Raw genomic sequence first — 11,636 nt, forward strand, 5'->3', positions numbered from 1 at the left:
TAAATTAAAATGCCTAAAATAATTTTATAAATTCCATAACCTAGTCTCCTTCCCTAAACTAACCACCAAAACTAACCACCGAAGCTAACAACCTACACAATATTATAAAATTTAAATATAAAAAGAAACTAACCTTCTTTCTTGCAGGAAGGAGAGAGTGAAGATGAATAGAGGAGGAGTAGGGTGCAAAGTGTCTCGGGTTTATATAAGGAAAAATGATTCATCGTAAACTACTCGTAAATTTAAGAGGAATTTACCACGTCCCGTGTTTTCTGTTTACGACTAAATTACCATGACCCGAATTTTCAGGTTACGAGGATGTTATGATGAATATGTGTTACAATGATTATGAGGATTTTACGACAAACACGTGTTACAAGGATTTCACCACGTCCCGTGTTTTTCATTTTACGATGAAATTACGAGGACTTCATCTGAGTCCATAAAACCTGAACCTCTAAACCCCAAGTTCCATAACTTCTTATCCCATATCATAAATCCCATTCTCCCTTAACCCTCAAGTCCCTTAACCCATTAAACCCCATCAAACCCTAAACCCTATTTTCCTTTAACCCTTGAGTCCCCAAGTAATTATCATAATTAAACATAACACACATGCATTATACAAGTCTGAAATTCATTTATACCTGAAAACAAATTGCATAATTCAGATTCATCATTCGAGTTTTCATCATCACCACACTGATCATCACTTTCATAAAAATCATCTTCACCTACTTCATCAGTCATCGTTGGGAAAATCTTCATATTCACGGTTATCAGGGTCAATAAGAATGATGTCATCAGCTTGTTGTTCTGGTAACTCGACTTCATTGATACACACTTCTTGTTGCAAAGGTGGTTCATCTCCATCAACAATTCAGCCATGTGGTATAATTTTGATAGCAGATAACCAAGTTGTTGCAGATTCTATGAGCCGAGTGTATGAAATAAAGCTAACTTTCTCTTCTTGCAAACCTAATATGAAAGGCTTCAATGTGTTGTATCTTCGTTCTGAGTTGGCATCAACAACACCGAACTTGTTAAACCAAACATCCTTGTTGACGACAAAGTCGAACCATTCACATTTGAAGATGACAAATGTCAGCTTCAGTAACCCCGAAAATTACACTTCAATAATCTCTTGCAAGATCCCATATAAACATGTTTCATCTTTCAAACATATTCCGTAATTACTGGTTGCCCGGCGTCTCCCATACTTGTATGACAGAAAACTAAAGCTCATGTGAACTGGACCTTGAATCAATTCTTGGAACAATGGAGGGTAATATGGATCGTCATACTCAACCTACAAAAATAAGCACAACATTACAATTCATATTAAACATTTGAGGAAGATGTATATTTATTACCTTAGTCCTCAACCACTTATTAAAGTGTTGATTTTTTCATTTGTTCAGATCAATTTTGGCTATTCCTAGTATTGCTTCTTCAACTTGAGTGATAAATAAGTTGAAAAATCACAAATTTATAATTAATCAATTCAGTATATATATATACCGAATTGATTAATTATAGATGTGTGATATATATATATATATTGTTCAGATATATGTGGATATTAATTTGAGTGATAAATAAGTTGAAAAATCACACTATTATATTTAATCAATTATATATATACAAGTGTGGTTTTCATTTAGATAAAAGTGTTTGAAGGACAATGAATTTTTAATTTCCAAAATGGTTTGAAAGAATAACACAATTTTATATGTATTATGTGGTTTGAAGAAATTGTTTTTGCCAAAATATTTTTTGACTGTTAAAAATGGATCATTGTTTGCCAAAAAAAAAAAAGGTTTTCAACATTTATTTTATTCTGGTAGGTATGTTTTTCGGAATATTCGGACGGAGTCTTTTGGGAAATCTTCTTGAGAGGTCTGGTTTTATCTTAAAATCATTTTTTGAAGAGACCTCGTTAAATTTTGAAATTTCCTGAGAAGGGAGGTTTTGGAAGATTCTCCCAACTCTTGCTTTGAAAAACTTGGTTTGAAAGTTTTTTACAATTTTAACATTTGATTCATGATAACTTCCGGAGATTGAAGAGATTTTGGGGTGTCTGGTTTTTTCTTCTTTTAGAACTTTTTTTTTGTAACTTAGATCCATGGTTCTTTTTTTGGGTGAGTGTTTGTAAGTTCAGTTTTTTTCTGAGACTGGTTCCAACAAAATTCTTTTGCCTTTGTCAATCATTTTCTGCGGAGGCATTGTACCTGTTTTAGAGAAATTCTCGTGTCAAAACATCAGGGACAATGTTTGAATCTCCTTTTGTAAATTCAATTTCAAAATCGAAAATACTCAAAATCGCTTCCCACCACACAAAAATTTGTTTTGATGCAATACATTTCAGATATTTTTCTAATCAATTCTTAAAAGAAATTTTTTTATTTGAAGATATCTTTGAAATTATTGAAAACAAAAAAAAAACTATACTCAAAATTTCCTTTTTGATAGTAGAATTGTTTTTCTTTTGGGCATCGTTCCAATGTGATGATGTAAACCGTACAATACTTTCAAGACTATCTAAATTCTTTTGTTTCAGAATTACCTTACCTCTGAAGCGTCTGTTTTACGATTGTGCAAAGATTTAGTAATTCTATTAATTTTTTTTTTTTTTGACAGCAAACAATGCACAGACTCATATTGACTCTGTGAACCAACTTGGAAACTCTGCATCCATGTGTACGACGAAAGACGGTTGATGCCGGGCACTACGTGCTAAGCCTAAGCTGTCCGCCTTTTGGTTCGCCGTCCTTGGTACATGAACGATGTCTGAGTTATGGAAGCTTCTTCTCAAAAGCTTGATGTCTTCTAAATAGGCTCCAAATGCAGGCCATTCCTCAGGTTCCGAAACCATCTTCACCAACTGAGAACAATCTGTTGCAAACGTAACCTGAAATTGTCTTAAATTTCTCATGCATTCCATTGCCCAAATCAATGCCTCCACCTCCGAGTGAAGAGGTGATAGACATGCACAAACATTTCGTGCCCCTAACAAACCATCAAAGCCTGGTAAAGTACTAAACCACTTTTGCCCTGAGAACACATCCTTATCTTTCCAAGAACCATCTATAAAACACCATCGTCCTGTATTCGTTTGGATGGAACTATTCTGTGTAACTGGTGCCACTCTCTGATTCCTTAAAACCTGAGCCTCAGCCCAAAGTTTTGATTCCAGTACAACCAGATTAAGTGTATCTCTCGGATCAACATCAATATTACTAAGTGATTCCAGTAATTCTATTAATATTAGGACAAAAGTCTAGAAAATAATTGAGACTTCCAAGGAACCTGGTTAATTGATTTTTATCAATAATTTTGTCTCGAAATTTATTTGGAAATTCTAAAGATCTTTCAATAGGTGTTATCATACTTTGTGATATGTAGTGCCCTAAAATCTGATCTTAGTTTGAAATAAAGACATTTTTTTTCTGGAAACAACAAGACCATTTTTTCTCGCAACAAAAATTCAGAAGGTGCATTTTCTAAACCAAATGGCATTACATTCCATTGGTACTGACCAAAAGGGACTGTTGTAATGCTGTTCTATAACGATCATTTTCAGATATCTGAATTTGCCAAAAATTTGATTTAGATCAAACTATGAGAATATGTGGGTAGAGTAAAGTCTTTGAAGTAAATCTTTTTTATTTGGTATTGAATATCTAATCCATTTCAACACAGTGTTTAAAGGTTTGTAATTAATTACTAATCTTGGGGTATCTCTTTCAGTTTCAGAATTTTTATTTACACAAAAAGCAGCACAAGACCAAGGAGATCTTGATTTCAAAATTAATCCTTTTTCTAAAAGATCAGGAATTTCTTTTGTACAATGTTTTTCTAATCCTGAGTTCATTTTAATTGGACGAGCTTTCGTGGGAATCTTTTTTTTTTCATGAAAATTTTCATCATAAGATAGATCAACAATATGTTGTTTTCTATCCCAAAAAGCAGTTGGTTAGCCTGAACAATTTTCTTTCTCATATAATTTATTGAGAAAATTGTTTTTTTTTAGAGCAGAAAAATGATAACTATGTCCCTTTAGACTAATCTTATATATTTTATGTCTCATTAAGTTAATTATTTTCAAAATAGCAATAATGCCCTTAAAATTGTAATTTTTAAATATAATAAATAATGTGTTCGATCAAGCGGGATCGATCGATCCGAAATTACAAGGTCGAACGGATCGATCGATCCTGATCATTATGCAGAACAAAAAAAAAAAACGCGGAGCATATACTGATCGATCTGAGCCATTTCACTCGATCGGCAAAGGTCGATTTCATACAGATCGACTGATCTCGAATTATAGAACGACCGATCTCGTGCCCAGGTAAGTATTCCAAATCGATTTCCTGGTTTTCTTCGGTTATATTCGGTTTGATTCTCACTTGATTTGAACCGACCAAACACGATTTCAACTCTTTAAACTCGTTTTTTTAGATGAAACCCGTAATTTCTCACCTCCTTCACGAACAAAGGGAGAGAAAATCAAAGTCTCAAGTTCATAAACCCTAACTCACTCAATTTCACACTGATTTGGTAGAAATAATGTGATTTTTTGTGAAAATTTTGTGAATAATCAATGGAATATAGAAGACGGCGTGAGAAGAAGGTTACCACATTTTTTTTCGTTTTTGTTTTGTTTTTTTTTAAATCGATGTTTTCAAAATATGAAAGTGAATATTCCCAAATATTTTGTTTCCATATTTTTAGGAACTGATTTTTTATCCGTAGAATACATCTAATCTGTAGAAATCGGTTTCTACTGGTTTTTAGAATTATAGTAATGTGTAGATTTCGATTTCTACATGTTTTAAATTTACAGTAAATCTATTGAAGTCGGTTTCTACGTGTTTTAGATTTATATTAATGTGTAGATTTTCATTTCTAAAGATTTTAGATCGGTAAGTTAAGCGGGGAATGTGTATTCTAAATATTTTTAGAATACTCTTATTTACGTAGATCACATATTCTAAACATTATAGATTCAATGAAAAAAGTGGATTTCGTTTTCTACTTGGTAGAATGCCATTTCTACTTTATTTAGAACAAAATCTGAAAATTATGATTTAAAAATTTTTAGAACTGAAAAAAATACCACTAAGTTCATATAAGTATTTTATCAATAGTTACTATTTTTCTATTTTTTTTTTTTGTAAAACTATTTATTAAATTTATTTTCAAAAATATTAAAGGGTATTATAGGCAAAAATGACACAAAATAGATATTAGTCTAAAAGGACATAGTTATCATTTTTTTTGCTCTAAAAAAAACAATTTTCCCTTTTTATTTAAGTTTGAAATTTTATTTTTTATATATTTTGAATTTAACGTGTCTAAGGTCTTCTGAAGTAAAACTTCTGATTTTAAATGTTCTAGGTGGAAGGTTTTACCGTGGATTAAAGAATTTCAAAAGTTTTCTTGTATTGAGCAAGCTTTTATAAGATTTAGGCATCGTTTTTAATGTTTCAAGACATTTAAAATATAGTTTTATATTTTGTTTTTTAAAGAAAATTTCATCATCCATAACTGTATATGGTGTAATAAAATTAATAAATGATGTTCCTAAAATAACATTTTGATATATTTCATCTGTGAGAATAAATGCATTTTTAATAAAGATATCTTTTTTTTTTAATATTGAAGCTCCTGCTTTAGATGTTATATAGAGTTATTTGCAGCAGCTTTTTTTTTTTTTTTTTTGAGTTTCTAGATGAAAACATTTCAGAACAAGCCCCGACTTAATGCAGTTAAGATCTGCACCAGTGTCGGATGAAGCAATTATATCAACTTTATAATTTTCAGAATAAACAATGGTAATTCTAATATTACATTTCGAGAAGTTGTTCTTCTTAGAACGAAAAGGAAATCATTTGGGGCCATATCTAGAGATTGAATTTGCTCTTTGAGATTTTCATCTTCATTATTTAAGCACTCATTTTCTTGTTCTTCCGAACTAGAATCATGATGACTTTTGACAGATGATATAATTGAGTGAAATACTCAGAATCTTGTTTTTTATTCTTTGAGGATTTTAGATCATTATTTACTTCTTTGAGTTCAATCCTAAGATTTTGTATTGTTGTTCTCCAAGTGTCTTTCTTTCATTTGTTGAGAATGGTGGTGAGATCATAAGAGGATTTCGATGAAGTTGGACCATGGGATTTTGAAGAACTATATGTGTTTTAACATCTTTTTGGTTTAGAGAGGAAATGATTTTTTCAAGAAATTTTTGTTTTAGGCTTGGATCAGAAATGGAATTTAGTAGTTCAAGTTGTAATCCTTGATCTTTAGTAAGGACGTAAATATTGTTTTCATTTGACTCTGCACTAGATGATGAACTATTTAGTTCATCAACTTGAAGGGCGTTTTCAGAAGCCATGGTTGAGTCAGAGTTAAAAGATGAAGAAAAATCATTTAGTAAAACATTAAATATTTTGCTCTCTTCTCTGAGGTTTAGTTCCTGGATTTTGCGATTAAAACGACAAAACTTTGAAGTGTGGCCTTCTTATGGCATTTGAAGCATGTAAAGTTTCTATAGAAGGGTTTTTTGGCTTGGGTTTCTTTTGAAGGAAATTTGTTTTGGAGTTTTTTCCCATGAATTCTCACGAATTTTAAAGCTCTTATGGGTTTTAGAATATTTTCAAGGCTTATTTTTAGAATAGTTGTTTTCGTAGCAATCTCCTACACAAGATTTAGTACTATGGTTGGGGTTTATTTCAAATTATTTACATAATGAACCTAATTCTACTCTTGTTCTTTTAACTTCCCACTTGAGATGTTTCTGGAGTTTCAGATCTTGGCATATCCTAAGACCTTATTGTTGAATAATACTTTAAATTCTCCATAAGGGAAATCATCATAATCTATTATTTGGGTTCCCATAGAATCTATAATTTCGTTTCTAACTTTGTCTCCTAAGAGTGTAGGAATCCCAACTAGGAATTTTACTTTCCAAAAAGGTTGGTTAGAATCCCGACGGAATAAAAATATAGTAAAAAATGTATTTTGTACCATTGGAAATCACTTAGCTTTTTGCATTTAAGATTTGAAAGAAGTTCAGCATTTTTATTTCTAAGAACTGAGGGATCCCCTCTAAAATGCATGCAAGGTTATGACTATGACTAATGTAGCAACAATATCTTCTTAAGGATTTCCAAGATTATCTAGATTAGCACATTATCTTCATCCATTTTAATTGAAACGAGGATTTCTGTTTGTTGCTGATTAACCGTTGATGAGGAAAAAAACATGAATTAATCTCCTTCTCAAGTATAATAATCAGTCTTATGAGTTTGTAACCCCTTGAGATTATTAAAGATTAAACTAAAAGTTAATGGGAATTTTAAAATAGTTATGATCTCTCAGTTCAAAATGAAGATCCTCTGACACTCACTACGGCTAATAATCTTCTTCATCAAGTTCCATAGGTTGTGGCTCGTTGCCATTAGCATTAGCTTTCGAGGTGGCTGCTGCTTTTTGCGTCTTCTTCTTGCGTGTTCTGGTGCTTTTTCTTATGCCTTTAGAGGTGGATGCTTTTGCTTCCGCTGCATCTGCTGCCACTTTCGTTGCTGTTTCCGCTTCTTCTGCTGCTGTCACTGCTGCCTCCGCTTCTGCCGCTGCCACCACTTCTGCTGCTGCTGCTGCCGCTGCTTCTTCTGGTGCTTTTTCTTCTCCCTGTCCGTTATGCAGGATGATACTGCTTTTGTCCATTGTGGGAACCGAAATTTTCACCGTCGATTTTCGTTAACGGAGGAAAGCAAAGAAAACCCTACTTTCCTTGAGTTCCGGATTCTTTGCGAGAACCGACGACAAGTGACCAAATAAATGCGGAAAATATGGAAAGATAACAAAACAAATTTAGAAAACAATAGATCTTTATTTCGATTTTGCGTATGAGTGTTCCAAAGACAAAAGCATACATGAAGCTTGTTTGGAAATGGGATTAGAATGGAAACCATATAACATAAACTGTCAAACGAGACTAAGTTTGCTAGCATTACCACCTGATACGCCCTAAATAGAAGGATCACTCAGCCGGACTGAAAGGGATATGATCTCGCCAAGATGGAGACTGCAACGAGGGAGAACTGGTGGATTGAAGGATCGCACAAAAGTTGTGGAAGGTTGCTGATATTCCCAACTCCAACTATTGCTAGATATGATGCACTAGACCAGCAAAGAGGAGGCTGTTTAATTGGATATTACGCACCAAGAAACAAGGAAGTGTTCTAGACAAAGAACAAAGAGAAAAACTCATGAAATGAAGGAAAAATCGATGGCTTAATAATGAGAAGTGTTTACATACTTATAGAAGAAAGAAAGAAGAAAGAACTTAATGTTTTGTGGAAAAAAACATCTAGGAAAACAACAAAGTCTAGAAATTAAAAGATAGTCAAAGAACTCTTCGTTTCACACAACTTGGTCGAGGTGACCCTTCGGGTACTGTCCAGGTTCATTCGGTCAGTCGGATCCATGGCGGTAAATATCAGAACATGATTGCACGATCCGCACGGTCTGATCCTTGCCTTAAAGAAATGTCTGAGAGACAAGTCCATCATTGGATAAAACACCGAGTCAAAGTCTTCAGTTCGGTCGTCGGGACATGTTTGGAGAGCCCTCACCAAAGCGTATAACTCTTGGTCATAACTGGGGTAATTGAGCGTGGCTCCTCCCAATTTCTCACCGAAGTAGGCAATGAGCTTCTTTTCCTGCATCAACACGGCACCAATACCCACGCCTGAGGCATCACATTCTATTTCAAAAGTTTTGGAGAAATCAGAAAGGGTAAGACAAGGAGCTTGAGTTAACTTCCCTTTAAGTATCTGAAATGTCTCCTCCTGAGCTTGTTCTCACTTGAAACCAACATTCTTCTTGATCACTTTTGTGGGTGGGGCTGCTATTGTGCTAAAGTTCTGGACAAACCTCCAGTAGAACCCAGCTAGCCCATGAAAGCTTCTTACCTCTCCAACGGTCTTTGGACTAGGCCAATCACAGATGACCTTGATCTTTTCTTCATCCACCCTGAGTCCATCAACACCTACAACAAAGCCTAAGAAAACCACGTGATCTATTCCAAAAGAGCAGTTCTTAAGATTTACAAACAACCTTTATCTCCTAAAGACTTCTAGAACAGATTTCAAATGCAACTTATGTTCATCAAGACTCTTGCTATAGATAAGTATGTCATCAAAGTACAAAACAACAAAATGACCAATAAAGGACTGCAATATATGATTCATCAAACGCATGAATGTACTAGGAGCATTAGTAAGATTGTGGGAACCAAAATCCACACTGTCAATTTTCCGTAAAATTAGAAAAGTTAGGAAAACCCTAATTTTCCAGAGGTCCCGGACTATCTACGAAAACACACGAAAAACAAAAGAGACAAGAACAACATAATAACAAAAGTAGATTACACAGATGCATATTATTGATTGATAAAAGCAAAGTTACAGGATTTTCGAGAGACAAGACGAACAGAGTTTTGCTAGCCAAGTCAATCCTAGAACAAAGACGAAAAGAGTCTGAGTAAAAATCGAACCGCCTAAATTCTAAGTTTACCTAAGCTAGTAGAGTTTTTCTAAGTCTAAAATCTCTCTCCTGGCGCCGTTGGCTTTAGCTCTTCTTATATATGCCTTCTAAGTCAGTTTTCGCTTTCTTTTCAGCCCTTGGGTCGAGTTTATCTATTCGCGGAAATATTCCTTTTCTTTTAAATCTTCATAATTATCTTGGAAACTTGACATTTATCTTCCGATTTCGTGAGATTTATCTTCTTCCGCAAGTAAAGGTAGGCCGTCATAGCATCATTGGGCTTGGCTTTGTTTACGAAATCGTAAGTGGGCCCTTAGCCGTGTTCTAGGCCTCTTTGGGCCGTTTTCTGAGTTAAGCGTTTTTTGCTATTTCTTCGAAAGAATGTTTCTTGATGCGACGTCAATTTTCCGAATGAGTTCATACTTCTCGTATAGTTAGATGAGTGTGGTGTTAAGTTAACTGTTGTCGTTTATACGAGAGCTATGAACTTTATTCGGGAAAACGAGTTCTCACGGTTCTCATTATAAAGCTCCAATGGTAACTCCGATCGATACGAAACGAGTTATTGATCCGCCGAGGTTTGGTAAAAGGCAAGAGGTCCAGTGCACGGCAACAAGAGTCGGTCCAACTCGCCAAATGGGCGAGTTGGACTGCTCGTCTGATTCCGAGATCCATTTTTCTTGTTTCTTTTGCTTCGAGAACTTCTATCGAGAGTGTGTTGAGAAAGATTTCATACAGGAATGCAACTTTTAGACGTTGATTTCGAGATAACCGTTTTTGACCCCAACAATTAGCCCCCCAGCTCGCAAGTTTATAGCATGATTCTTGCAAGCGAGAAGTGGCGTTAATCGAAATCCGCAGCTAAAATTGATTTTTCTCGAAATGTTTCTTCCGATTATTTTAATGCGGAAAATTCTTCAACTTTTGTTTCTTCTATAGGTATAGAGTTTCCCTTCTTCATTCTCTCCACATCCTCTCAACTTCCCAAATTCTCTTAGCATTTTCTCTTAGAAATTTCTCTCCACCAAAATGTCTTCTTCAAGCAACTTTCAGAAGAACTTTGATGTTGAGATGACCGACGCCGCCGGAGCTAGCTCACCGGCTCCCCCTTCTGTCGGAGAGGTGCCAGCTCACCGGCTCGTTGCTATGCCGAGGGGACGGTGAATGCTATGCCGAGGGGACGGTGAAGCCTACGCGCAATGCGTCTCCGTAACCTGTGGTTTCAGCTGACGTCCTGACTTCCGAGATTCCTCCTATGCACGATGCCGTTTCCGCCGGTGGGGCGGTTGCCAAGGATGTGTTGGTGCCTGAGGTTGAAGTTCAGCTATCGGGTTCCTCTACGACTCCGGCTCGTTTTGTCGATGCCGAACCAGCTCCCAAGTCGATGCCTCCCCCAGCCAAGAGAGCAATCGTCGTAGGGTTTCCTGCTCCAAGCCCCACTCCGGCTGTCGTGTCGAAGAGTCGCAAGAGGCCGAGCGCTAACCCAGATGCGGCCAATAAGAGGAAATGTGCCGAGGCCGGTCCTTTGCCTATCAAGGCGTCTGGTTTGGGTTCGGCGTCACGACATCGCGCCAAAGTTTGTTTCGAGCAAAAACTTCTCCCTTTCTTAATGCGTGCGAGTTGTCGAGGATCGCCGATTCCCTTGACTCCTTGGCGGCCGTTCACGTTAGGGATTTGGCCTTGGCAGGAGTCGAGAAGAGGGGGGGGGGGGGTGAACGAGGTTGGTGAAGCGCCTGTCTCTGCGAGCCGAAGAGGCCGTGCTTCCCATCCGTATGGCAGAGCTGGTAGATGCGGAAGTTCGAGTGCATTCTTCCGTCCTGCTCAGGCGAGCCCGTGGGTCAGGATCTCATAGCCAAGGACGCAGGAGGAAGTGTGGCTCCAAACCCAGAAGGGATGATTGGGGTGCGGCTCCGCGTGCGGAGGATTAGTTTATGGTCTCGTGTGAGAATTTGTTTTTTACGTTTTTGTTTCGGCCAAGTATGGCCGTGTTTTTATCTTGGGACTGGCCGGTTGTGGTTTTGAATCCCCGTCGCTTCCGCAACTTTTAGATGAAACTTAGTTTTTGCGTTTTTACG

Source organism: Brassica napus, chromosome C5 (genome assembly GCF_020379485.1).
Source record: "Brassica napus cultivar Da-Ae chromosome C5, Da-Ae, whole genome shotgun sequence".
In the NCBI taxonomy this organism is placed as follows: Eukaryota; Viridiplantae; Streptophyta; class Magnoliopsida; order Brassicales; family Brassicaceae; genus Brassica; species Brassica napus.